We start from the raw sequence: 26,099 nt of genomic DNA on the forward strand, positions 1-26,099 counted from the left end.
GTGTCAGAATATAGCACAGTGATAGCTTTTTTTTTTAAGTATATGTTCAAAAATAGCATCACTTTCCATTTCCACCAATTTTCAGGCATAGTGGGAAAGGAAGAAGGAAGAGAGAAAGACCAAATATGAGTCACAAAATGTAAGCAGCATATAACCGTGAATAATCCATCTGCTGGACAGCAACATAGCACAGCCAGACCTCTCTTTTGTACCTCAGAATGTGGCAAGACCAAACCTTACCTGCTTTTCCTTCATCACAATCTTAACTTAAATCCTTCTAGTTCTCCTCTTAAGGAACTGCAGAGATATCTGCCCCAGACTGGTATTAAGACTGATATTCACTTACAAAGTCAGGAAATGAGCAAAAATTGGTTGTTCTTACATAATTTCCATGCCCCTGCAGCTGTGCTAGGTACTGCCTGAAAACAGTTATTTTTGAAATGAAAAGCAGGGGATGAGAATTAGGATACAGACTGAACCAGCACAAGTCTATTACCTTTCTTGGAAGTTGCATGCAAGTGTGCCAGTGCAGAATGTGCTACTAACATTGGTAACAGAGCTCTAATATTGTGAACACTATTACATATTTGATTCTGTGCTGAATGGATTAGATTATGCCATATCTGTAAAATGCCACAGTGAGAAAGGATCCTTATAGTTTAAGGAAAAAAAAATCATAAAATGTGAACTGATACTCACTGGAACTGTATTACAAAAGATCAGAACTGATTAATACAGGTCTCATTATTTATCTACTATTGGGATATCACATTAATGCCTCTAGAAATACATGATAGGGAATAATAAAAGTAGCAGGCATGGACCCAGTATAAAAATGTCCACTTGCCAAGGAGAAAGCATACAGCAATGAAAATATTGTCATGATAACAGTTTTGTTACTTGGTATATTTATTGATTCACTATCTCCAATTCTTCAGATTCCATTTGCCACAGTGTTACAGGGTCCCTGGCTCAGATGAATCCTTTTACTTGCCAAAGCCAAAAGATCCAGGAGAGGAGGTACAGATACTGACTAAAAAAAGCCTTTTTGTTTCTATGTAACTGCCAGTGAAAAATGGAGTTTTACAGAAGCATGCAGAGAAAATGAATATTCCCTCAAGCATTTAATCAAAAATCTTTCAGCTCAATTTGAATGTTCCAGGCTGCTTATATTTTTTACAATGCAACTTTTCTCTTACTTTGTGTAATACCATAAATTGTTGAAAATAAGAGGAAAAGTACTAATGCAAATATATTATGTAAATGATGTTCCTATGTTTCCCATACATCACCTGTATTAAAAAATATCTTAGATTTATAAACCCATAATAGAAACAACTAGTAATAAAACTGGATTCTGAACTCCAGCAGAAAAGGGCTCACTTCAAATCTTAAGAAACCATTTTCTACTCAAAAATCAGACTTATGTATAAGTGATACTTTGAGATTAATTCACAATTATCATTACAGGTGTCTGGAATTTACCTCATGCTTCCGAGTTCAGGATCCAAAAATCAGAAAAGAAACAAAAAATCTAACACAGATTTCTCAAGGAAGTGCCTTGTGCTTCAGTCACACTCTATTTACATATTTTCCAGAAGTGTAAAGAGGCAATGCTCCAGAGAGTTGTTGTCCATTTTGAAGATGAAATACTACAGTGTAACTTACTTTGACAGGAAAATTAAGTGGTGAATATCAGGTTTCCTCCATTAGTGCTAACTCCTGGCAAATATTCAATAAAAAATTAAAGCATTTATTTGAATTTTCTGTAAGTGTTCTGTTGCTCAAAAATTGTCTCTCTCTCACATCACTTAGCATAAAAAGTCTCTATGAGGATGTTTGCTGAGAGTACTCCTCCTATTACCATACTTCAGTCAGTGACTACTCATCCTGACACGAGATGTACCTCATTTCAAAGATCCCAGTCAAAATTAGAAACACAATACTACAGTCATTTGTGTGACAAGCCTTATCTTTGTCTCCCATAATTAGCTCTCACTTCTATTCATCTCTTCACCTTTCACATAAAGTCCCTTTTTTTAAAAAATAAAAGCAATCATAATCCTATTTAACTTCTATATTAATAATCCATCTATCTTTCCCAACTAAAATTATTAAAGTTTTGCAGTTACTATAGACAGGACTTTTTTATTCTGGTCCTCAGATAATTACAGTTTTACTTCTGGCCCATGAAATTCACTGGAAATACTTTATTTATCATCTTCAGTAAATATTTTTTATGAACTCTTGAAAAGATACACTAGTCATATGTGATTACTATTAGGTTACTCAAATATACCAACAGACTTTTTCTGGAATTTAGTCCTTGTTCAAGACTTAAAAGCTCTAATCCACTCAGTATTGTTTTCCATTTGATTATGGTTATCCCCTCAATGTTCCCACCATGTTCTCTACTGCAACTAATAAAATTCCTTCTTATAAGTAATATAAATTTCCATATATTGATAAAGGTAAGTCACAACTTGCATTGGATAATTACTCGAGCCTTGCAGGCTGCCCTTGTCATTTGAATTCCCACAGGTTAACAGAAACTGTTCCATTTTCTCATTTAAAGTTCTCCTAAAAGTGGGCACGAATTCCAGCTGACAGAGCTATACAGCTTTAGGCCTAAACCACTTTTCCCAGCCCCATTAGAGCCCTTACAAGCGGGCTTGCAAGACTGCAGTAATTTTCAAGCTGCCTATAAAGCTATAATTGCTTGGAGTTGAGAGTATGTATTATACACCTGTAAGCAAACAAACTTTAAAGTAAAAAAACGTAAAATTATTTAATAATCACTGGCAGAATACAAAGACATTTTTATTTTTTACTTTATCATCCTAATTACTGTCAAGTAACACAACAAGCAGTGCATATTGGATTTGATAGAATACTCTTTGAAGGACTGATACAACAAAATTTAACTGATCTCTCCTGTACCTGCCTGAAGGAAAAAAAACCCTTATTTTCACAGATATGACAGCCCTTTTAGGCATTATAAAACTGTGATTAATAGCCTAAAAGTTGCCCCTACATTCCATACACACTACCACGTTGAAACTAGCAAACAGACCAGTTTTTAGACAAAGAAATCATGATCCCCATAAACTTTACAGATAACCTCCCCACTTTTTATGAGCATTCCCTAGATCTTCTCAGGTAGGGATTTTTGTTTCACAGCTTTCTACCAATAAAAACGTTCAGCTTTTGACTCTGCTTTGGATGTTGCTGCTCCTTCCTTCAAAAAAAAATTGAAGTGCATGACTGCAATCCAGTAATAAATTTTAGGGATTTTTTTTTTAGTTTTAAATAGTCATGCACCATTTCCGTTTTCCCCACTACTGTTAAAAAACATGTCAAAAACACTGAGAACAAAAATAGACTTCTGAACATAGTACCTGAAGGAAAAAAACCCTGCCATGTTCAACAATTTCTGGACAGTGATTGCACTTTCATACATTTATTATGATGCAGTGCAAATCTGGAAACTTCTAATGCTGGCATTCTCTATACAAACCTTCAGAGATAAATGACTGCAGGTCAGAGAAGTAAGTGAATACTTCATCAGAAGAAGGACTGCTGCATCTCTGAAAATGTAAGACTATGGAACACGGCTTAGGTGGTGTATTTAACTGAGGTTGGCTATAGATCAACATGGATACCTAGAGAAACAAAACTTTTTGAAGAAAAAATAAACCAACTTCTTTGTAAATGCTTAAGAGGAGACTACACAAAGAATAACATGTGTGCAAGTTCCTTGCTAGTCCATAGATCTAGATTATAGAAATAATTTATTATACACACCATTGCTCAGCAATGCCAGTGAGTACTTTTACTTTTCATGACTCCTATACTACTGAAACTCTTACTTTTAATTCATCACCTAGAATTCTAAAACAAAACAGAGGGACACTTGATTGGAATAGAAAGTGGTGATAATCCTGACCAGTGTGGATACACACACACTGTTACAGCTTCCAGGACTATGCACCTGGCTGCTATTAGCTCCAAAGAAATTCTGCTTAACTCTGGCAGTGTAACCACACACATCTGAAAAGAAGCCCAGTCAAAACTTCAAACTGGTTTTAATGTTTTCTTCACAATTACAAGAGGAAGAACTTTAATTGAAAAAACAATTTCAAGGGTTGTACTGCATATCATTTAAAGAAGCTACCATCAATCAACTTAAAGATCAGAGTCCTAAGTAGGAACTTCTCTTTATATAGCAAAGCAGTAAAGTAACAAGAACAAAAAAATACGTAAATTTATTTTAGAATAAGTAACTAAAAATTAGTTGGTCACTGATATATTTCGGTCAATTTAAATGCCTTAAACATACTAATTTTTCCCATGTTTTGATCTTTAAATTGAGACTGCTGCTTTCCCCTCATTGAGGAAATATTATACATACCTGTTTAGCTATGTGCCAAGAAAAATCAGCTTTTAGGACAAGCAGAGGTATGACATGAAACCTAGAGTGAAGAGATCTTGGGACTTCTCTCATTCTAGAAATATCTCCAGCTGAACATGAGACGAAATATTTTACATAGAGAGCTGACTGGTATCTCTATAATCTCTATTTAGGACTTTCACATAGAAAGAAACAGGGAAGCTTAATATAGCTGTGATGAGAATTTCTTCATTTCCAGGGTAGCAAGAAGAAAAAGAAACACTCAGCGACTATCTGGTTCTAAAAGAGTAGAAAAATGTTTTAAACATCAGAAAATAGGTTTTGCATCCTCAGATTTTAATGTATTAAATCCTAGCTGTTTACACAGCAACCAGTATTTACTAGACACATCCGGATTTCTTCTAATAAATTCTTATTCAATAAATGTATCATTTATTCTCTTCATCTTCTTTCCTCTTATACTTTGCTTTTTTTTTGAGTAATTGCCAGAAAACATCAACAGTAAATATTATAAACATTATTTTTTCACCAAGCTTGAAAAGCTAGAACACTGTTTCTCTTCATTTTATTCAATGCTCCCCCAATAAAAACCCAAAACCCAAACCAAAACACACAAAACTACCCCAAACCCAACCAAATAAAACAAAACCAGTCCCACCCAACAAAAACAGCAATTCTGTTTTGAAGTGTTTTCACTTCAGAGAATAAAGAAATGGAAAAAAAAATTTTTAAGAAAAAATAATAGGATATTTTGTAGATATTATCTTGTGAAGGAGAAAAGTTTTTTAAAAAAACAAATAAAACCCTGCTGAATGAAAATAAAACCCAACTACTGAAGACCTGGTTTAAAGCTTGATGCCACGAATACAGAATTACTAACTCTGCTGTCATGTTACAAAACAAGCATGATGAAAAATGATGTGCCTAATAAAGAGCAATATAATTTAAGAAAAAACGATGAGGTAAATCTAAGGGTTGGAGTGTTTTCTCTCCCTAAAACCAAGCATTTTGTAAACCAGGTATGCTATTGTAATGAGCTAACATGACCTATGATATTAAGGATCAAAAAACTTTTTTGTAAAATTTATGCAAAATTCATTTATTTTTTTCCTTTGTTTCAGCCAGAGTAAAAAAAACCAATCAAGTGCACTGGTTTCTGAGACACTCAGATTTGACAACATAGTTTATACACGTCCAGTCGTGTGTCAGTCATTGGAATTTCTTAAGTTGCAAACAGATTTATTAATATATTTATAAAATATATTACATACTTCTCATCAGATGTGTTACAACAAACTATTTGCAACTTAAACAATATTTCCTTGTGTTTCCCACCTACAAAGTCCCTAACATTTAGAGAATAATTAAGATAATACTGAAACATTAACTGAAATTTGCACTTGTCTTTCAATTCTTAATAAAGCCTGCCTATAGGATAGTTTAAGCACATTTAAAAAAATCGCAAAATGATAGAATATTTTTATTCAAAATTTTCTGACTTTGTTCTCAATTCATATTAATAGAAAAGAGGTAACCTATTCTAATAACAAAAAAATTACTATATTATTACAGCTATACTGTGTTATACTGCAAATCACATTGCAATTGTGATGAACTTCGTTAATTTCAAACAATAAATCTCTCAGAGTACTAATTCTATTCACTATTATAATACAGTTATAACTACACATTAGAAAAGTCAAAATCGCTGTCATCTTTAAAGAAAAATAAAATGTCCTTCGAAATCAAACACACCTTCTAAAGATATCAGCCACTTCCCTGGGAAAGCTTTGCAACCTCGGCACTGGTACCCAAGAGAGTGCTGGCAGTGTGCAGTCTGATGCCACCACAGAACTGCATCCCACAGAACATTATCAAGGCCTGCTGTGTCCTCTGAGAAAGGATGCTCTGCTGGCTGAACTTCCCAATTTGCTCCCAAAGGCAGAAGAACAAAACTTCCAAGACTATACAGCACATGTTTTTAAAACGTTCTACAGAGACAAGATTGTATTTATTAGCAATGTTAGCTTGTACTTATTTAGATTAGAATGAGTAGTATGCAAAGTTCCTTCGTGTATAATTAATACCTCAACCAAAAAACCTCAAACACAGAAATCTATCAAAATTATGGGCAATGCATCCAAGAAAAACAGTTTAAAAACAAAGCTGCCCACAAGTAATTCAGACTTGGGTGCTACAAAAACTCTTCCAAGCAGGACTAAATACTGTACCAACCACATTGTATACAGACAATGTGAAAGGGTTTCATTGCTGCCAAAATTTAATTTATGATCATCATTCCCCTTGAAACTGCACATTTTAACCACCTCTAATCCTGTAGCCATTTACTAAAAAGACAGAGACATATTTATGAGTTTGAAGTTATTTAAGTGTAAAAAGAATTCCATCTTTGCTGTTAGAAAGATGAATATGAGGAATTTTTCTTCTGTTTTGTTAAAAGCTTCAATGTCAAAAGATTTGCAAGACTGTAAACCAGAAAGAATAAAAATGTATTTGTTCATCACTTGCTGACATTTTGAGTGGATGAAAAAGGGATACTTGGTAAGTCTTTTCGAATGAATACTGTTGTGATCAGAATCTATAATCATAATTAAGTTCCACTTCTCCTTCCTATTTCCTGAATTTAGATGGAGGTGGGTGGGAAGATGAGGTGCAGGAAAGGTGAATAAATCAGGAGGGCATAGTGAGAAAGTGGGACTGTTACTGGTACATGATGATTAGCATTCCATCTGCCCAGCAAGCCTGGCTTTACCTGCAAGCAGCAATGCAGGCTTTCACACAGTCCTCACTCTCAATCAATTAAGTCTTTTGCTTTCTAAAGTAGCTTTATGACATTTACATTTAGCTTTTCCAGTTGCTTCTCCTATTGCACATTTTTGCATTCTTCAGTTTTCTCTCTTTAGATAGACTGACCTTTCATAGCAGTTGAATCTTGATTTTGTATCAGGCAGGTCTAGACTTGCAAGAGCCATGTCAATTCACAACTCAAACATTCCTCTTTGAATCAAAATCTGAAAACATTAGGCATCTCCCATTCTTTTCAACAGAACAAAGAGCTACAAAAGACTGATCAAATTTGTCACCTGTCTTTCTCTTTCAAGGAGACAAGTTTCATTCCTGCAAGGTATACTGAAAAAAAAAAATCCAAAAACTTCAGTATGCTTCCTAAACCCTTTTACTTTACAAAAATATCCATCATTTGTCATAAGTGTCATTTCTTCTTTAATGGATAAACCAGTAAGTCTTCTTCCTACTCAGTTAACTTATTAAAAAAAATAAAAACTAGGCAAACATACTCTTCTCTGAAAAAACACATATTTTACCAAGTTCCCATGAAACTTTTAATGGCATTCCAGACACTTTATTTTTTCCTACAAAGAAAATAATAACACAATATACATTCGTGGTTTTAGCAGAATAGAATCTGGAGGGGAAAACAACACTATGGCAGCAGAAACTGGCAACTGCTGATTGATCTTTCTGCCTGAATGCATGAAAAATAATCCTGTATGTCTGGATTGACACTTTCTAATGAACAGACACTACTATTTCCTCTGATTTTTCTAACTTTACTGTCATTTGTTTGAGCAAGCCAAACCTGGTGAAGAAAGAGGAATGAAGGAGAGAAGGAACTGGAGAAGATGAAGGGAAATAACTAAGATGGAAGATACTGACACATTATTCACTGGAACTGCCACTTAGTTTACCACACTCAAACATCCTACAATTACACAAGTCTGCTGTAACTTTATTATTAATAGATCAAAACAGTTCAGCTTTGCTCCACATTAAATCCATTATGTAATTGTATGAGAATTCCTATCTCTATGTTTTGATAATTCTTTGTAAGAACATAAGAGATACGAGAGAAACAATCACAAATCAGTCCAGCTTTAAAGAAGTTAGGTCTTTCGTGGGGCTAGAATTTTTCCCATACTCCTGTTCATTTCTCCTGAGATCCTGGCACATGACATTAGCAGCAGGAATAACAAAAAAGGTCTTAGACGCTACTAATGACTAAACTGGTACATCAGGTCAGTACAGACGTGTCCTTGGCAATTTCTGAGTTAGTAAAACATAAGCACTGTTAGCAAATGCTGAAGTTTCAACTGATTTTTTCAGCACAGGCTACCAGACATCTGAGCAGCTTAAATGAGCTACAAGTTTTAGAGCTCTCAGAGAACGCCCTCATATATGAGTAAAGTAATAATCAAACAGCTTTTGTAAAAATGTCTGATTATTCTGTAATTATTCATGTTCTGCTTTTATCTATGATGTCAGAAGCCACCACTATATTCAATGGGACAAACTGCAGGCACCAGCCCTAGCAAGTCTTCTGTGTGGCTGATTGGTAAAGCAGTAATTGCAGAGGCAGCTATCTGGAAGAATCAAGCTAGCAGTTCTCAAGAATCACTATATTGTCACAGCATATGTCACAGTACATGCTGCAGTCGAGATGGCCATGACACACGGAGTGTCACCACACAATTTCAGAAGGCTTTAAGCATTCCCCCATACAGAGTAACACCATACCTCATCAGAGGGCTTCAGCCATCTGCCCATACACAGTAACACCATTCCACATCAGAAGGCTGCAAGTGTCTGCCCTGCTTGTTCTTCAGCCCAGCCTTTTATATCCTCTCATTGATGCATTGCACCTGTGTGCCCTCTGCTCCCTTTGGTGGTTGGTCAGTGCCCTGGGCCCTCCATGGCTCATTGCTGTCAGTGCTGCTCACCTGCTGCTCACAGCTGCACCCGTTGGGGATGAGGCTCGGCCACAGCCCCACCCCAATGACCACAAACTTTGCACCTACACTATAATCACTGAGTATTCTTTTCAGCATTGTTGCAAATATTTTTCCTTACATTTGTATAAATAACTTACTTATATTTAACTACAGAACTATGCAGAAGTTTCTCTATATTTTTCATTTCAAGACTTCAGATAAATAACATCTATCTATAACTCTTATCCTCCAGAACACATAGTGTTTCAATCAAGTAGCCCTTAAAATCTGCCTACCAGTGTAGCTTGCTCCTGGTGTATTTATAGAATTCCTCCTGTTCACTTAAAAAATAAAAGCAGTAACAACCATCTTCAAAAGAAAGAACACTTCACTTTTTCTAATTTCTACCTTTAAAAGAAAAATATAACCAAGCAAGTAATGCTTTCAGAATGCCAACTAAAATCAACAAAATTATTGAGGTAGGTCACATACATTTGCCAAGGTGTGTTCTTGTTTTGCATTCCAAACAGTACTGTTTAAACAAATTTTCAATTAATTTTCATTTCCAAATAAATGAGTGCATGTCCATACTTAATTGTGTCAAATTCTTTTCTCTTTTTATATGCTATTTCCTTGAAAAATGCAAAATTTGCCTCTTCAGAAGGACAGTTTCAAATTCTTCTCTGGGGTAGCAGGGTTACTTGTTTTTAAAAATGAATTTTCATATATAATTAACATTTTTGTTTTTCTATCTTACTCAAAATAAGCAACTTTTCCTATAAACCAACTTCCTCTACAAGTTGTAACAGGGCCACTAAACAGCAGAAGTTTTAGAGCTGCGACCTTTTAATAACTAGCTGAGACATTACTATTAATTTGGATCCCACCAAAGCTAAGCAATTATCTCAGCGTTTTAAGAACAGGATGTTTTTTCCTTTTTAATTGCTAAGAGAATAAGGACTGGATGAGCAAGCTATCTTTTTCAAGCTTTCCTCTAATGACCCTAATACACAGCTCTGTTAAAAATCTGACATCTACATTCCTGAAGGCCTCGAAAAGGAGGAACTGAGGGATATTACTGTAGTCCATACTGATTACAATCTCTGAGGAAAGGGTTTCTCCAGTTTCTCACAGCAATGGATTAAGTGTGCATACTCTGGATGTTTCTGACAGAAAGGAGTTATAGTATCTTCCTCCTGAACTTGGCCAGCAAAGCCACACGGTATCAGGAAAAAGAATTAGATCACTCCACTCTGCTTGACAGATTTACGATGATAAACTGTAGGAGGCATGAGCAGCAAACTGACTTCTTACCACTACTGCAGTGGTAGTTTTTCATAGGAAACATTCAAGTTGACTTTATGCAAGGATCACCCAGTGCCCACTGACTATACAGTCAGAAGTACTGAATTTCTAGAAAACTTCCCCCACCAAAAAAAGCCAACTTTGAGAGCTAATGGAGACAGTGGTAGGCAGCAAGGCTTTTCTTATCTTTTTCAGTTTTCATGACTTTTCAACATCACCAGCTCCTTCAGGACAGCATGCTCCTCTGGTTCAGCTGTATTAGCTGGCTAGGGTACACTTTTAGTACAAGTTTATCTTGTTTTGAACTTCTTCAGTACTCACTCAAGCTCATCCCTGATGCACACAGAACCCAAAGAAATTAGCAAGTAAAACTGCAGTCCTTCTTTGGCCCCCAGACTTTAAATTCCTTGTGCTCTGCTGAGCTGTAGACTTCTGTACTGAGGAGCATCCCAAAATGATTACAGACAAGATGCTAGATGGGACAAGTTTTTGCAATACACCAATTTTCAGAGGTAGTTTGTGTGGCTTTCATTCGATCAGTAAAAACTATATGCACAAACAAAATTTGTAGATTCTGCTAATAATTTAGAGATCCATTAAAACTGCTATTAGGATATTCAGACAAAATGAAAAAAAGAGTTGGACACTTCAGTAGCCTGCCAGAATTCAAACCTAACATACAATAATATTTCAGAAAAAAAATCTACTTGTGTTTGAGATCATTATTTCCAACAAGCCATCTTTATGCATTTCAAGTGCAAAATCTCAATTACATAATTGCTGTCATTATCAACACATAGTATTATTGCGTATTAACACATTAATATTTGTAGGCATTTGAACAACAGACGTGAAGCAACTATTGTAAAATAGTAGCTACATGCAAATGAAACAACAAACTTGCTTACTCTAGTTCCTCATGCCCTTGGTGTTATCTACGCAAATACTGCCATACTATGGAAATTTATATCAAAGATAAACCTAGCAATGTATCAGCTGAGTTTTCATTCACACACACTCTGGCTATTCCAAAGTAAGAGACAATATGTATATCAGGATTTCCCACAATTGCAGGTTACTTGGATTCTTCTTTACTAGAAACCCAATGTTTTCCTCCCGTAACGTAAAAATTTCACTTACATTTTCTGTTTACTGAATCTCTCAGCTAGCCTGTGAAAGAGACCTTGGGAGCACTTTTGAAAGTCTCCTGAAAAATCCACCCTTCAGACAAAGTGCAGCAGGCAGCCCTGGGTAGTTACCAGTCTCACTGTTATCCAGGATAGATCTATATATTGATTATAGGGAATAATCATTATGCTATCTCTTTAGTTCTTACTGGTCATTTCTGAAACACTTATACTACCTTCAGTAAACTGGCTGGCACGCTTCTAGTGGTAACATTCTAAGACCTTCTGAATTTCAAGGTGTTTTTTCCTTGATGAAACCCTTTTGCAAAGAGTAATTTTTGTGTAGGAAAAGTGCTTAATCTGAATCACAAATAGGAAAGCCTTTTCTAGACTTCCAAATTTGATTCTTTAAAATTCTTTACGACTGTGTTTATGTATAGTTATAATTCTGTTTATAGCGTATTAATGCCTCAGAAACCTCCTTTAATACCTCCTCCCTACAAAAAGCAAGTCATAATTTTACTTCACACACATTCACCTGTATTAAGACAGATGAATTTTACAGACTATGCTCATTCATCTTAAAAACCACAGTTCAGCCCCTTATTGTTATAAAGAGAAATAAACAGTACTTAGCATTTTTGTTACGGCTTATAAACTGAACCTCTTTCTAGGTCTGGTAATTATGCAAAAATCTTGCTTTTTATTTGAAGCTAAAGCACACAGAAATGTAACAGAGCAAATGATCATATTAAATTGGGCAAGATACTTCACTTTATGTGCCATGACTGAGAACTGACTGGAGAAATATTTTTACCCCCACATATACATTTTTGAAATACAGAAGGTATTTATTACTCGCTGTGTGAGTATGAGGGACACACATTAGCACCACAGAGTTTACATCTACACCTTTTCAGTATCTTTTTTTAAAGCAATTGAAGTGGTTACTTAGAGGTCTTTGGTAGGACTGCTAATATACAGGTTCCCAACAGTCTTAATTTTCTTTCTTTTACAAGCAGATTGCTAAACATTATCATTTGGCAATAGAACAACACAGAAACCTTCCCACAATGTTTTTCCTAGTAAGATAGAGTTGTTTGAACCCTAGAGCTCCTGTCAAGTTTCTGACAAAGTTCTCTGCCAGTCAAATTATAACCGTGAGTCTCCCTGACACATTAAATAAAAAAATACATTCTGTTTTTGTAACGCATGTTAGAATATTGTGATAATAGAAAGGTGGCTTATACACTTCACTACACTTATTTCTGAAGCTATCATTCTTCAAGTACAATAGTTGACATTTACTAACAATGCCTAAATGCTAGAGCTTTTATATCCAGCTCTGACATTGAATGCCTGCGTGTCTACAACCTTAGCAATCAACAGCTTTGAAAGTTTACTGAGTTGAAACCTACATTCTAGCTCCTGCTCACAGAATTCACCTGTTAGGTATAGAATAAAAAAAAAAAAAAAAACCACGCAGAAGCAATCCAGCGGTGCATCCAAGACGTCCTCTCATATTTACTGCATTTTAGAGTGATTATTTCTTGGTTATTTCTCTCAAAATTACTTGTTGTGCTGTAAAAACACCAACCTGCTGTTTCTGTAGGATACAGGAGTTATTAATTAAAGATGGTAGATTCAGGCATCAGTGTTTCCTCTGTCTGCACAACCCTAAGCACTAAGAAGTGCCTTCAATCACTATTACTGTCCTTTTAAGGAGAATGATCACCTCTCGTGGGCCTTTACTCCTGTAAGAACAACACGAGATTTCTGGCTGTTGAATGAAAAGACACTTGAAATTCACAGCCCTGAGTCAGTCTCCCAAACCCTAAAGAGATGTGACATTCAGACTAAACACTGTACACCTGACATTTCCTCTTCACCACCTTGCTGCAGCCACACAAGGAGCAGCAAGTCTTCTGAGTAGACCAGAAAAAAACAATTTCTCCATCAAGCACAGAGAGCTGAAGTGCTCTAACCTGGCAGACTAGATTGGACTGCTTAATTTCCCTGAATTAAAATGCATGCCTGACCATACTTTGTATACCCAGAAAAATCCTATCCGTACACAACAAAAGCAGTCAGTGACAAATATATATTTATTAAAGAGCATCTTTAACGTCATTTGGACACCGGCTTCAGCACATTATTGAATGAGGAGAGCAAGCACAGTCAGGAAGTAAAATATCTTGTAAATCAGCATTAAAAATGACATTAAAATAAAGCAATAAAGGGTACCTGATAAACAAGAGAAAAAGCTATTCAGATTGTAAAGCAGATTCAATTGGCTTCCCAAGCCTGTGTAGTAACAAGTTTACCATTAATCCATAGAGAAAATATCAATGACAGACTGAGAGGACTATAGAGCCAGTCATCACCTGTCTACATATATATCACAAAATTGATTCACCACATTGCTGGATTTCAACCAAATAACTGGCCAACCTAAGAAAATTCCTTACAATAAAGCACCTTTATATGATAATTTAGCTACAAGGTAAGATATATGTCTATTACATAAAGTGATTATTGACTACGAAAAGCTTTCAATTTAGCAGAAAATTACTTTGTATGAGAGCTCTCCAGAGCTAATGACAAAGGTTACATTTTGCTTTTTTAATGCACAGTAAAAGAGAATGAGGCTTCCACTGGCCTACTCTATATCAAATCATCAAAAACTGGAAAGAAAGTTAAGTAAGGATAAAATTCTTCACACAGATTTTCACATTCTGTTCAAAAGTTAATTCCCTCCACTCTCCCCTTGCCCCCCAAAGGAGTGCACTGGAAATAAAATTACTTCAATCTGAAATCCACTGGCATTATTTTTCTCACCAGCTACATATGCACTTTAGCCACGAAGACTTCATGTTAATGAAGATGCAAAATTCACTCAAGTAATGAGAAATTACATAATAAATTTTGATAACTTTAAATAAAAAATAAACAAATTTAAAAAATTAAAAGTTATACTCCTTACCCATTTAAATTAATTATAAATTATTTGAATTTTTTTACAAACTGTATTACAAGAAATTAAAATATGGAGGATAGATAGGACAATAACAGAGTCTGATAATTGAATCTAAAACTTCTTACCTTGAAACATTAACAAAGGTTTGAAAATTTAAATCCACTTACAAGAAAAATCCACTTAAAGAACAACTTTATGTCTCTTATTTATTAATATTCTAAAAACTTCAGGGATTGTGTGGGAAAAAAAAATCAAACAAAAACTTTCACAAGATTAAAATAATGAAAAAAAATTACTGGTCCAGCAGAAAACTAAAACTTTAGCTTCCAGTCTGGTGTAGTTCTGCATTCAGCATTTTCATAGTGGATTTCAGGCTCAATGTGCTAAGAAAATATGTGCATATAAATAACTTTTTTTCTTTTTAAAGAGGCTTTTTTATGTACTGGAATGATTTGGTTTAATAATGAGATACTATTAGAAGTGAAGGATTACATACCCAGGGTAAAAGTGGTATTTATTCTAACTAATATTTTAACTATTCATGGCTTAATGAAGGAAACTCCTGAGAAAGAATAAGGTATTTGAAAACTATGTAAAAAATAAAGAAAATTAGATTTTCAACAGTTTTTCATCATCAGTCCTAGCCAAAATACATGTCATACACAGTCAGTCCTCAAATCCTGTAAATAAAAAAATTTAATCAATTAAAATTAATTTCTCATTAAAACCTACTTATGTTTAGCCCCTTTAACAGCAGTGACAATAGTTAAATATTAAATAAAGAGAACCTACCACTGTAATATCTACAATATGCAGTATATTTGACAGCTTTTGCGAGTTCTGAGGACCAGAGAGGTCCTGCAGTAGAAAAATCACACAAAAGTCCATGTAATTTTTACTTTGCAGCATTGCACTATCCTTGTACTTCCCTGCCAAAAAATGATTCTAATGTAAAAGACTGATTATTGACTTTGAGGAATTGGAGGTATAATGCAATATATTAATTCTGCACATCACATAGTTCAACCCCTTAGAAGACAGTAAATGCAGAATTTAGTCAGGTTTGGTGTTATCTCTTCACAGAGGATGGCACAAAGATGAAAGCTTTTGTTTTGTTCTGTAAAAGTTCATGATAGTGGCTTGAATGTCTAACTCCAGAAACACCTTGCTTATGACACCTATTTTCCCCCCATTTAGCAGCGTTTCTACTGTGGCTGTTGAGGGCTTTCCAACAAAAAAAACATTCCTACTGACATTTAAACTTCTATTGTGAGTCTCCTCAGCATCCACACTTGGCAAGCTTTAAACATGTAAAGACATTTATTCACCATCTCAGAGTACAGAAGGAACGTTAGGAAAATGCAGAATAACTTCAGGAAGGTTTGCTTTTTTTTTTGTTGCCAACTTCGTTCGTTTCTCCTTTGAAACTACTGGAGGTTCAGTATGCAATATTATTTTCTGTAGCTTACATTTTACTGTGTATGCTTTGTCACTGTAGATATTTTACAAACATGATAGGCATTTCAAAAACGCTGTCATATAATAAACAAGGATATCTTCACTGCAGTGAAGAAATAGAAACAAGGTATTCACTGAAATGCAAATTGACATTAAACCTAGAAGTGGCCTCCCAAAAGAAAGATTGAGATGAATTACCACGACAGTGATGAAATATAGTTATATACCTATGCACCCAGCGTGCATCTTTCCTAGGTAAGCTGACAAGTGTTTCATGTGGCTAACACTCTTTACTGGCTTCAAACTGGCTTTCAGGAAAAAAAAATAAAGAGGAATAGGCTTCTAGGTGTTATTCTGAGCAAGTGTAACTGGTGAGTATCCCATCCTCTTAAACAGATCATAATTTGTATAATAATGGAGAAACAATTTTGGTATTTTAATCTGAAAAACATCATCTAGTTTCCTCATCTTTTCCTCATGATTTATTCCTTCTCTGAGAAACTTAGGAAAGAAGAGCTGCCACACAGGTTTCACGATAAATCCTTTTCCAGATTTACAGGTTATTCACAAAAAAGATTGCCTGAGACTCAGATCTGGCTCCTGAAATACCAACTTAGGAGTATTTCTATGGGGAGGTTAAGGGCAATGACACAGTCAGACAAAGGCTCAGAAAAAAAGACAGCCACTCAGTTTACAAAGATCAGGATACAGCACTCAGGGCCAACCACAGTGAATTCAATTACAAGTTATAAATGCAGATAGCTACAATAATAGCAGGAATACAATCACACCAGAAAAAGGTGCAACCAAAACAGAAGAACAAGAGGGAAGACCTGTTGGCTGGCCGGAGAAAAGTCATTCTAGTAAAGAAAAGCGGCAATAGAAAATTTCTGTAGCAAAAAATTACAATAGCTAGCTGAACACTGCTTATTCTATACCAAGTTATTTATACACAAATAGCAAATAGGATCCTCAGTACATGATCTGAAAGCCATAAAATATGAAACAGGTGGTAGAATGGTGCATGGGTGAGTGAAAAAAAAACAAAACCCAAACCCAAGATAAAAGTGAGAAAGCTTAAATGGTAACTACATTTTCTAAGGTTCCAAATAGCAAAAAATATTGTTACATATTTTATTAGGTTTCTACTTACATAAATGCATACATTTTGCCAAGACAAGGGAATCTTATGTCCAACAGAAGGATATAGCAGACTCTGTACTCATTAAATGCACATGCCATATAGAACAAGAATCCTGTCCTGCTCTCAGACTAGGTCTCTAGGCTTTATGGAAGAAGACAGCAGATAAAAAAAAAATAATTATGAAACTATCACAAAACCTTCTGATTACAGAATATGAATGATACCAAGCATGAGGCAGGAGTGCCACAAGTCTTTCTTCTAATGACAATTGTGGCTAAAGCAGATTCCATCTTCACCCCTACTCTGCACCAGCAAAACTAACTGGAGACACTGAGGTGATTCAATGTGGTTGAAAATGTTTCAGGGGGTTTTTGGATTTTTTTGGTTTTTTTGTACCTCAGAATTACTAATTTTAGATCAGTTGACTGTGTGTTTAGTTCTCTAATTCAACTGCAAAGGCTGTTAGAGAACAGAAATAAAGAGCCAAATAATTTGAGGAACTTAACTTTTCCATCAAGAAAAATACATATAGAACCAAGGTTTCAAATGCCATGTACAGTTTTTGAAAATCTGATGCAGATATTCAGTCAGGAAAAGAAAATATTCCATGTGGAAGTTTTATAATGAGGAAAAAAAGCTTTGGAAAATTAAATAAGTTTTTCTTTCACTAATAAATTTCTCATTCACTGCCTAAAGATAGATACTCTCTCTGTACCTTTACTATTAGGACAACTAGTAGCTGAACCAAAAATTGACAGAATCATTCACAATATTACTCTACATGACACTAGCAGCAGTGTGAAATTGAGTGTGATCACAGCACCAGTCAATTCTACTGGTTCAGGGAGTTTTCAGTTTAGGTCAGTTTTATCTTCTGATGCTCATGTTCTTCAGTCCCAGGGTAAAAAAAGCAGATAGAGAAAAAGACAGTAGAAGACTTGAGAAAAGAAACAAGGGCAGAAAATTGAAGAAATTACTAAAAGCTCTTCTCCAAGAACACAAAACTCACACAGCAGCATAAGGCAAATTGTACATATAAAGACTAGCTCTCCCCCACCTAGCTGAAACCTAAAGAAGCCTCATACTGTTTAGGTCATTCACTGCATGTCCTCTAGGAGGTTATCACAAAGGTCTTCAAGAGACAAGCTTCATACCAAACTTATGTCTTACTCCAAAAAAAAAAAAAATAAAATAAAAAAAAACCACCAACAAACTAAGAGGATTTTTAATGAAAATAATTTTAAAAAAGAAATCCAAACTTTCCACCCACTCCCCTTCCCTTGGTGACTAACCTCTTTGCCCCAAAAACAGCCAAGGTGGTATCTTAAAGCCCTCTCTGCTCTCTTCTTACCACTCCTCCTTTTCTTCTTTAGGTTCAATCCAATCCTCACTCCTTCACTTCCTACTAAAGAATAACTATTTGTCTTCTCCCTTGATTGCTTTAACAGCTGGTGCTAGTTTGCCAATCAGTCTCATGCAATCTCTTCTCATTCTCTTTCTCTAGTTTCTTCCCCACTTTTTTGCATGGCAAATCAGAAAGCACATCTGAGAAAATACTAAGTTACAAGTATTCACCAGTGAGGCTAAGGAAGGGTGGTAACACTTGACCCTTATTCTAGCCTCAGTGCAGCTAATCCTAGCTATTGCTGAAGTCAACCCTAACTAGTCAGTCTTTAAGGAAAATATAAAGTAAAATCTTCATTCTTGAACACTTTACAACAATCTACAATTCTTTTTCCCAGGGCCACATAAGCCACAGTAAATCTCTTGCAAAGTGAAGTAAAATTAATTAGTTTTGCAGCTGCAAATGAACATATTTTACTTCCTACTGAAATGGAATAGGAATACATTTGCAGTTTAGTCTGAAAGGTAGCTAAATTCCAATTAAATTAGCAGTATCTTTTGAGTGAATGGACAGTACCTTCTTACCCATGGTACCTAATTCACAGGCTATCCTGTGCCTGCACCCTGAATGAGCAGATTTGCTGAAATTAAAAAAAATAGTATGAATCTCTATTGATTACCGCCTCTTAACTTCAAAGCTTGATTTCCCCTTAGACCATCAGCTAGTCCATTTCGATTCTCATCCACCTATTTTATCCCTTTCACTGTAGGAAATAGTTAGAAATACTTAAAAATTGTGGTGGTAGGACTTGTATGTTCCTTGAATACAGATCTTTATTTCAGTCTAAAATTAGGGTTAGTAATCTCTGCTGTCCAAGAACAAGCTATACCCCAATGATTTACAGGGGTTAGCATGTAACTGAAACAGTATTTTATACGGTTGCTGAGGTGGGACTTACTGCAGACATCCACCAAAATGAAAACAGTATTTTTTCCAAAAAGAAAAGCATGGAACAGACTTTGCTTTCACTAAGATTATGCTTCATATCTCCTGTTATATCAAGTTGTAATCCTAAAAATAGAAGCAGGCCTCATCATCAGATTAAACATGCATATAGTATCTGCAAGAACAAGTTTTCAATGGGTTTTCTCTCTCATAAATCAGTGCAATTTCTGATAATTTTGCTAGCAGTTCAAATTATTTCATCTGAAATCATATAGATAATCGTCAGTCTACCATAAAGTGGAATTATGTCTTTCAGAGCTGAGTTGATGGTGCTTCAGTCTAAACTTCAACAAGCTTCACTCCTGCTGTGACCCATGGGCAATATCCACTGTCAATTACCATATACCTCATCCCTTCTTCCTCACCCAACTTGCTCCAAAAGTGGATAAATACAACCTCAATCCTTTCTGGCTGGCTGTCTTCTCCTGACTGCGCCCTGCTCCCTGCCCTTGGAAACAGCTGAAGGTCTTTTGAACATCATCAAGGCAACATCTCAGTGTTTCCCTGTCCCAAGGAGAACAGGCTTACAATACAAAGGTAGAAGAGGTGTGGGAGCAGTGCCTCAGCCAGAATGATGTGCCACCATATATTTCTTCAGAGATGAAATCAATTTGATTTTTAACACCGCTTTAAAGATAGGATGACTCCTACACACACAGAACTGTCAACGCGTAGGTGTCTATCTGGAGGGAAGAGCAACTTCCCCCTGTGCTCAAAATGCTCCTACCCCAGCTATTCCACAGAGGTCCAGATGGCACACGCTGAGAGGGCTGCCCATCTGCCCTCTGCAGATCTGCACTGTCAGCCACAATGCCATACTCTGGAATACAGCTCACTGTTCTTGCTTTCTTTGACCCTTGGAGGAAGTAAAAGCTTCAGCTGGCCTTAGGTATTGGTATGGACTAGGACTGTAGCAGAAAGCCACCACGTGTGTGACTCCACAGATTTCCTTAAACTGTTCTTGCTTTCATTCCATGAAGAGAAAGAGATGCTGCTCTTATCAGATTGCTAAAACAGAAATATTATGACCAGATTTCTCTGGGCATCTTATAGGGCACTATTTAGGACTTCTGCAGAAATGCTTCCCGTTGAACAGGCAAAGTTAAAATATTCTTGTTTGCTGAAAGTATGTTTGCTTAGGCATAGAACTTCTAATCAACAGGAGAACATTACGCTGTTGTAACATTTGATTCAATTTACATTACTGCCTAATTAACACTGGAACATTTAGCAGCTATTAGAAGAGACATTCTCAAGAGTTCTAGATGTCACCAGAGCTCTCAAGCAGAGTTGCTTTCATGCAATACTTCACAGTTAAAATCTGAATCAACAAAACTAAATTATCTTTGACTATATTTGAGTTTCTAGAGGAAAAGTATTTGCAAATATTCCATGCTGATCTTTCTGCATGCTAAAATAAAAAACACTTCCTGTGTTTTATAACAATCTTTGCAAAATCTGTCTTATTTTTTTATTAGATGGAGTCCAAGTTACTTGGGGTAGAAAGCGCTAGATAAAAGAAATCTCTAAAGAAATTTTTAATGCAGATAAGTGTCTCTTGCTAAGATAATTAAACAACACTGTTTTCCACACAGAAAGCATACATAAGCATTTTCAGGTATGTAACAGTGTATGTGTGTGTTAAATGAAGAACAGTTTCATCTGTTTTGAAGACTAGCATTTGATAAAATGCTAGTCTTCAAAAAACCTAGTTCTTGGCTATCCATCATTAAATTCCTGAAATCATAGTCCAGAATTAATGGGTCCACATGTCAGGCTTGGTTTCTTTACAGACCTGAATAAAAGAATACAATTTCAAAAGTGAGAACATATTCATGACTTAACAGAGCTGCAAGTTAAGTTTTGTATGAAATTATCTTTATTGCACAAATACAAGCATAATTTAATGCTTTAGTCATTCTGATAATTTGCAAACTGTGTCTCGCCTAAGCCTATAGAATATTTTAGTTCATAACTTCAATTGTTCTTTTTAATGAAGTAAAATAACAGAAAAAAAATCTCAGCATATGTAAAGCAAACATATTTTAAAAATCCCCATAAGTATGGCTTCCAAAACTCTTATTCCAGTATCCACCACAGGTTATTATTATTATTATTAAACTACACTAGAAATATCTCAGATACTGAATTTCACAGACCCTTCACCTCAATGCATCAGCAAACATTTTGCTTGTTTCTTAAATATGTGTTTTACCTGGAATGAGCTGCAGCTGTAGCTTCCAAGTCAACCACAGGGTATTTTACTGTTATGACAGAGGCATGCCCAGGAACCGACATTCCTCATTTAACAAGCAATGTATGGTAATTAGACAGGATTTACAGACTTCTCTCCCTTTACCCCAGTGTTAAAACTGAATTTTCCAGGATTAAAATTTTCAGGTTTATCCATCTGGAATTTTCAGTTTAGTAAATACAACATTTCTAGAAACTGTGCATAAAACTCTGGTATGCGTTTTTTAGGCAGTGTCAGAAGAGCAGAAAGGAACTTTCATTGTAGCAAGGACAGTAAGTTTAACATTAGTATAACAAATGGTAGGGTGAAAGAAAGATTTCAAGTGCTACAAATTGGAAGCAATACAAAAGAATATGCTTAATAATGCCAGGGATTCGAAGGAAGAGAACTGGAAAAGATCGGGGGAAAGTATCTACATGTTAAACAGAAGAAACATGTCTGTGTTTCACTAGAAGGATTTTAAAAGCAGAGTTAATTTTCTTGTAAAACATATGCTGGTATCATTTTAATACAATCTGCGGAAAATAAACAAATAACCTCCCCCTCACCCAGCACTATACTATCCGGAATGTCATGGAGAATACTTTTTAATATCCCTTTCATCTCCGAGTTGTGGGGGTTTCCCCCTCAAAAAAACCCCTCTAATTTTTTCACACATTTTGTTTTATTAAAGACACATAACAAATCCAGATGTCAAGACATCAATGTTTTGTAAATCTCTGATAACACATTCAGCTATCTATTTATCAGCTGTGTGCAAAGTCATACTTTTGTTCTGGAGGAAATCCAATTTTAACATTAAAACACCATCTTCAATTAAACTAACATTTTTACAGGAACTGAGGAAAAATCCAGAAGTTCTATTGTTCTGATTTTTCAGAAACATTCATTTGGACAGCATAGACTGGAATTAAGGTTCAGAAGTCAGCAGCAATACTCATAAGAAATGTTTGAATACTTTGGTGCGCAAGAATAAAGGAAGTCTTTGAGAAATGTATCTATAATAGTGAAAAGAGCAAGGCTGGGATACAACACAAAAAGATTTTCAAGTGACAGCTACAGCACCCAAGACAAGAAGAAAATAAATTAGTTTCACAATTATGAATGTAACTTCTGTGAAGCTCACCATTTTCACTGACTTGGGAGACACACACTCCAAGCCCTTTCAGTATTTAGGCCAGCATTTCAGGAGCTTCTTTATGCATTTTTATACCTCAAAGGAGGCACAAATCTACATTGGTAACAAAAACTCATGATTGACTGAATAAAGCATAGGTATATAAAAGTACAGACATACTTTACAATTTTAATTATGTGCTATTCTCTACAGTACCTCTTAATATAGAATATCCTATTTAATTTGTGAAGTTAATCTCTTATTAAATTCAATTTCTGGCACTTTCCTTAAGTATATGTCTTTGATTAAGAGAATGGAAAACATTTTGTCTCTGGAAAAAAAAATACCACAAACGTAAGATTACATTGTGTTGCTTCTTATTATGCCAACTTTATTACATTAAGAAAACTTTTACAACAAAATGCAACAAGTTTATGCAGTCATTGTATGAGTTTCTCACAGAACATTTTCAAGTTGTGCAAGAAACATGAGAAACGTGAAGAACCAAGAGTTCTGAAAATACAGGGTAGCTGCACTAAGCTGATTTACCTACCACTTTATTACTGAAGTAAAGTGTTTAACCTGGATTATTAAATAAAAAAACCAAAAAAAACACTTTAAACGGATTACAAGAAAAGTGTTGTTACACCATCCCATACCCAGTCTCCACAATATTAAAGAGCAATTTTTTCTGATCAGTGTAAGTGGCACAAAGAGACATAGAATTCAAGTATTAAGTGGTTAGTAGCGTAAAATTCAAGTTCAATTATCAATTCAGCCAAATGATGTCAGTTGAAGATGGAAGCAGATGTCACTGGACAATATGTAAAATATTGCCACCCCTTTGGTTTGTTTCACGCATGTTTCTACACCATTTAGCTGTATTTAACTATTAAAGGAAAAGTGATGAAAATCCAGCCTGCTCTTAACCAATGCTCTAAAGGGCATTGGCTGTCCCAGTGCTGCTGGCCAAGCTAACACCTTAAGCTCTTGCAGAAGTGTTACCATCACTATAATACAATTATTTAACATTCTAACACTTTATTCAGCTCCTTAGAAGAGTGGAGCTTCCTATTTTAAGAAAACTCGCCCATTTAAATGTCATTAACTATCCAGTTAGTACAGTCTGTTCCTTGGTAGCTGCAGAGCACTGGGATAATCTTTTAATTGTTAACCACTACTGAATAATTTTAGCAATCACACTTTCATACATTCTCTGGTAATTGAGACAGAATACCCCTCGAATTTGATCTTCTCCAATACTCAGAGACAAACAGAACGAAGGTAGAAGAAAATACGCGTGTGACCAGGGGTAACGCTAACACCGCAGGGCACCGCGTCCACCTGCAGCGCCCGCAGGACGGCGCGCACCGCCGGCGCTCCCCGCATGCCCCTGAAGGACGCGCTCCGCCCGCTGCGCAGCGGTTCCGGGGCCACCGGGCCGCCTCTCACCGCGCCTCCGGGCTCCGCTCGCCTCCCTGCCTCAGCCCAGATAAACCATCGCCGCCGCCGCCGCTCCCCACGGCTCCACCTGCCGGGCGCCCGCGCCCCGCAGCACCCACCCGCTCCCTCGCTCGCTCGCTGCCTTCCCCGCCGCGCCGCCACCGCGGGGCGGGCAAAGCCGCCCGGAGCCCCGGCGCGCATCTTCCGCGCAGCCGGGTGGAAACACCGCACCCGTCCTCTAGAGCATCGGCAACTTTCTCTCCTTCCTCAGAGGAGGCGTGCCTCCGGGGGCTGCTGCAGGCTCTCACAAGCAGCCTCACGGCACAGGCTCCCCGCAAGGCAAACCCCCGGAGGTGTTGGAAACAAAGCGGGATTACCTAAAAGGGCACACGTCTGCTCGCGGCCGCCAGGAGCCCCACGCCGGCGGGAGCGGCGCCCTCCGCCCTCCCTCCGCAGGACGGTGCCTGTTGCACGGGCCCCGCGGGCTCCCTGGAGGGCAAAACCAACTTCGCTCCGCCGGGCACCGCGCCGCCTCCGCGCCGCCAACTCGCGCGGGAGAGCGGCCCCGGGCAGCAGAGCCGAGCGGCTCGGACAAACCCGCTCTCCCGACAGGGCTGAGCCGGGCTCTGCAGAGCGGGACCCCCCTTCCCGCCCCCCGCGGGTTCCCCCTGCGCAAAACCAATTAACCCCGAGCGCTCGCCCTCCCGCGAAAGGCAAGACAGGGGGTGCGGGAGCCGACAGGAGGCAAAGTTTGATAAATGAGCAGCTCCTGCAGTGACAGGTGACTACGGAGCGGAGGCACCCTCCGCGCCGGGCTGGGCAGAAGTGCGGCAAAGAAGCACTCACCTGTCCGTTGCCCTCCGGCAGGCGCGGAGGGGAAGGCGGGCAGGCGAGGGACGGAGCCCCGCGCTCCTCTGCCGTCCGTCGGCCCCAGCAGCAGGCAGGATGCCGGGCAGAGGGCCCGCAGAGCAGCGGGGTCGCCCCGGGCAGGCACCCGTCAGCGGAGCAGGTGAAGCGGGGCGGTCGCCGCCGCCGGCAAGCAACACGTTTGGCTCTGAACTTTGCAGCTCCAGTCACAAACAAACAAATAGAGCCCAAGAAGGACCTCTCCCATCCGATCCCAGCCTTCTCGGCAGCCGCTGCCTCTCTTATTGGTGCGGAGGTTATTTATTTATTTGATTTCTCCCCCCTCCTTCCCCTCCTCCCCTTCCACACACCCCCCTTCCCTTTCACTTCCCCTATCCCTCCCCCCTCCCCGGCCTTCCCTCCCCTCCCTCACGCCGCGCAGACAGCGCCGGTCCCAGCGCGACGCACAGCGCGGCCGGGCTGCTCTGCGGCCGGCAGCAGCGCCGGGTGCCGGGCGAGGGGCGGGCGCGCCGCGGGGAGGCGGGAGCGGAGGCGGGCGGGAGCGGGGCAGCCGCCGCACCGCCGCCCGCAGATAGCGGAGAGCGGGCGGGAGGTGCTCCCGGATGCCCCGTCCTCCGCATCGGGCAGCGGGGGCGGGAGGGCGATGCTGCTGGTCACCGCAGGGACAGGGCGGCCGGGTGATCCTGCTGGTCAGCGCAGGGACAGGGCAGCCGGGCAGGGGATGGCTGGTGATCGGGGCCGGGCAGAGGGCAGCCCGCATGTACCGGGCTGCTGCCGCGAAGAGCCGGGGCGCCCCTCCGGCGCTGTTTTGCGGCCCTCGCCCGTGGGGAGCTCCGGCGGCCGCGGTGCGGCGGGAGCGGCTCGGCCGCGGTGCGGCAGCGGCGGCGCCCGGAACGTG

At 38.2% G+C, this 26,099-nt stretch overlaps 1 protein-coding gene across 16 annotated transcripts in view; it reads right to left on the reverse strand.

Moving 5' to 3' along the window:
- The window catches only part of TENM3 (teneurin transmembrane protein 3), a 1,290,863-nt gene extending 1,265,382 nt beyond the window's left edge, over positions 1-25,481 (reverse strand). For all 16 annotated transcript variants that reach the window (XM_054295903.1, XM_054295906.1, XM_054295901.1 and 13 more), the window contains exon 1: positions 25,181-25,481. The gene's annotated coding sequence lies outside the window, so the exon portion shown is untranslated. The remainder of the gene's footprint in view (positions 1-25,180) is intronic.
- Positions 25,482-26,099: the final 618 nt, after the last annotated feature.

The sequence above is a fragment of the Melozone crissalis genome, unplaced genomic scaffold (assembly GCF_028551555.1).
Source record: "Melozone crissalis strain CALT ecotype California unplaced genomic scaffold, PUWL_Pcris_2 ptg000006l_1, whole genome shotgun sequence".
Taxonomy (NCBI): domain Eukaryota; kingdom Metazoa; phylum Chordata; class Aves; order Passeriformes; family Passerellidae; genus Melozone; species Melozone crissalis.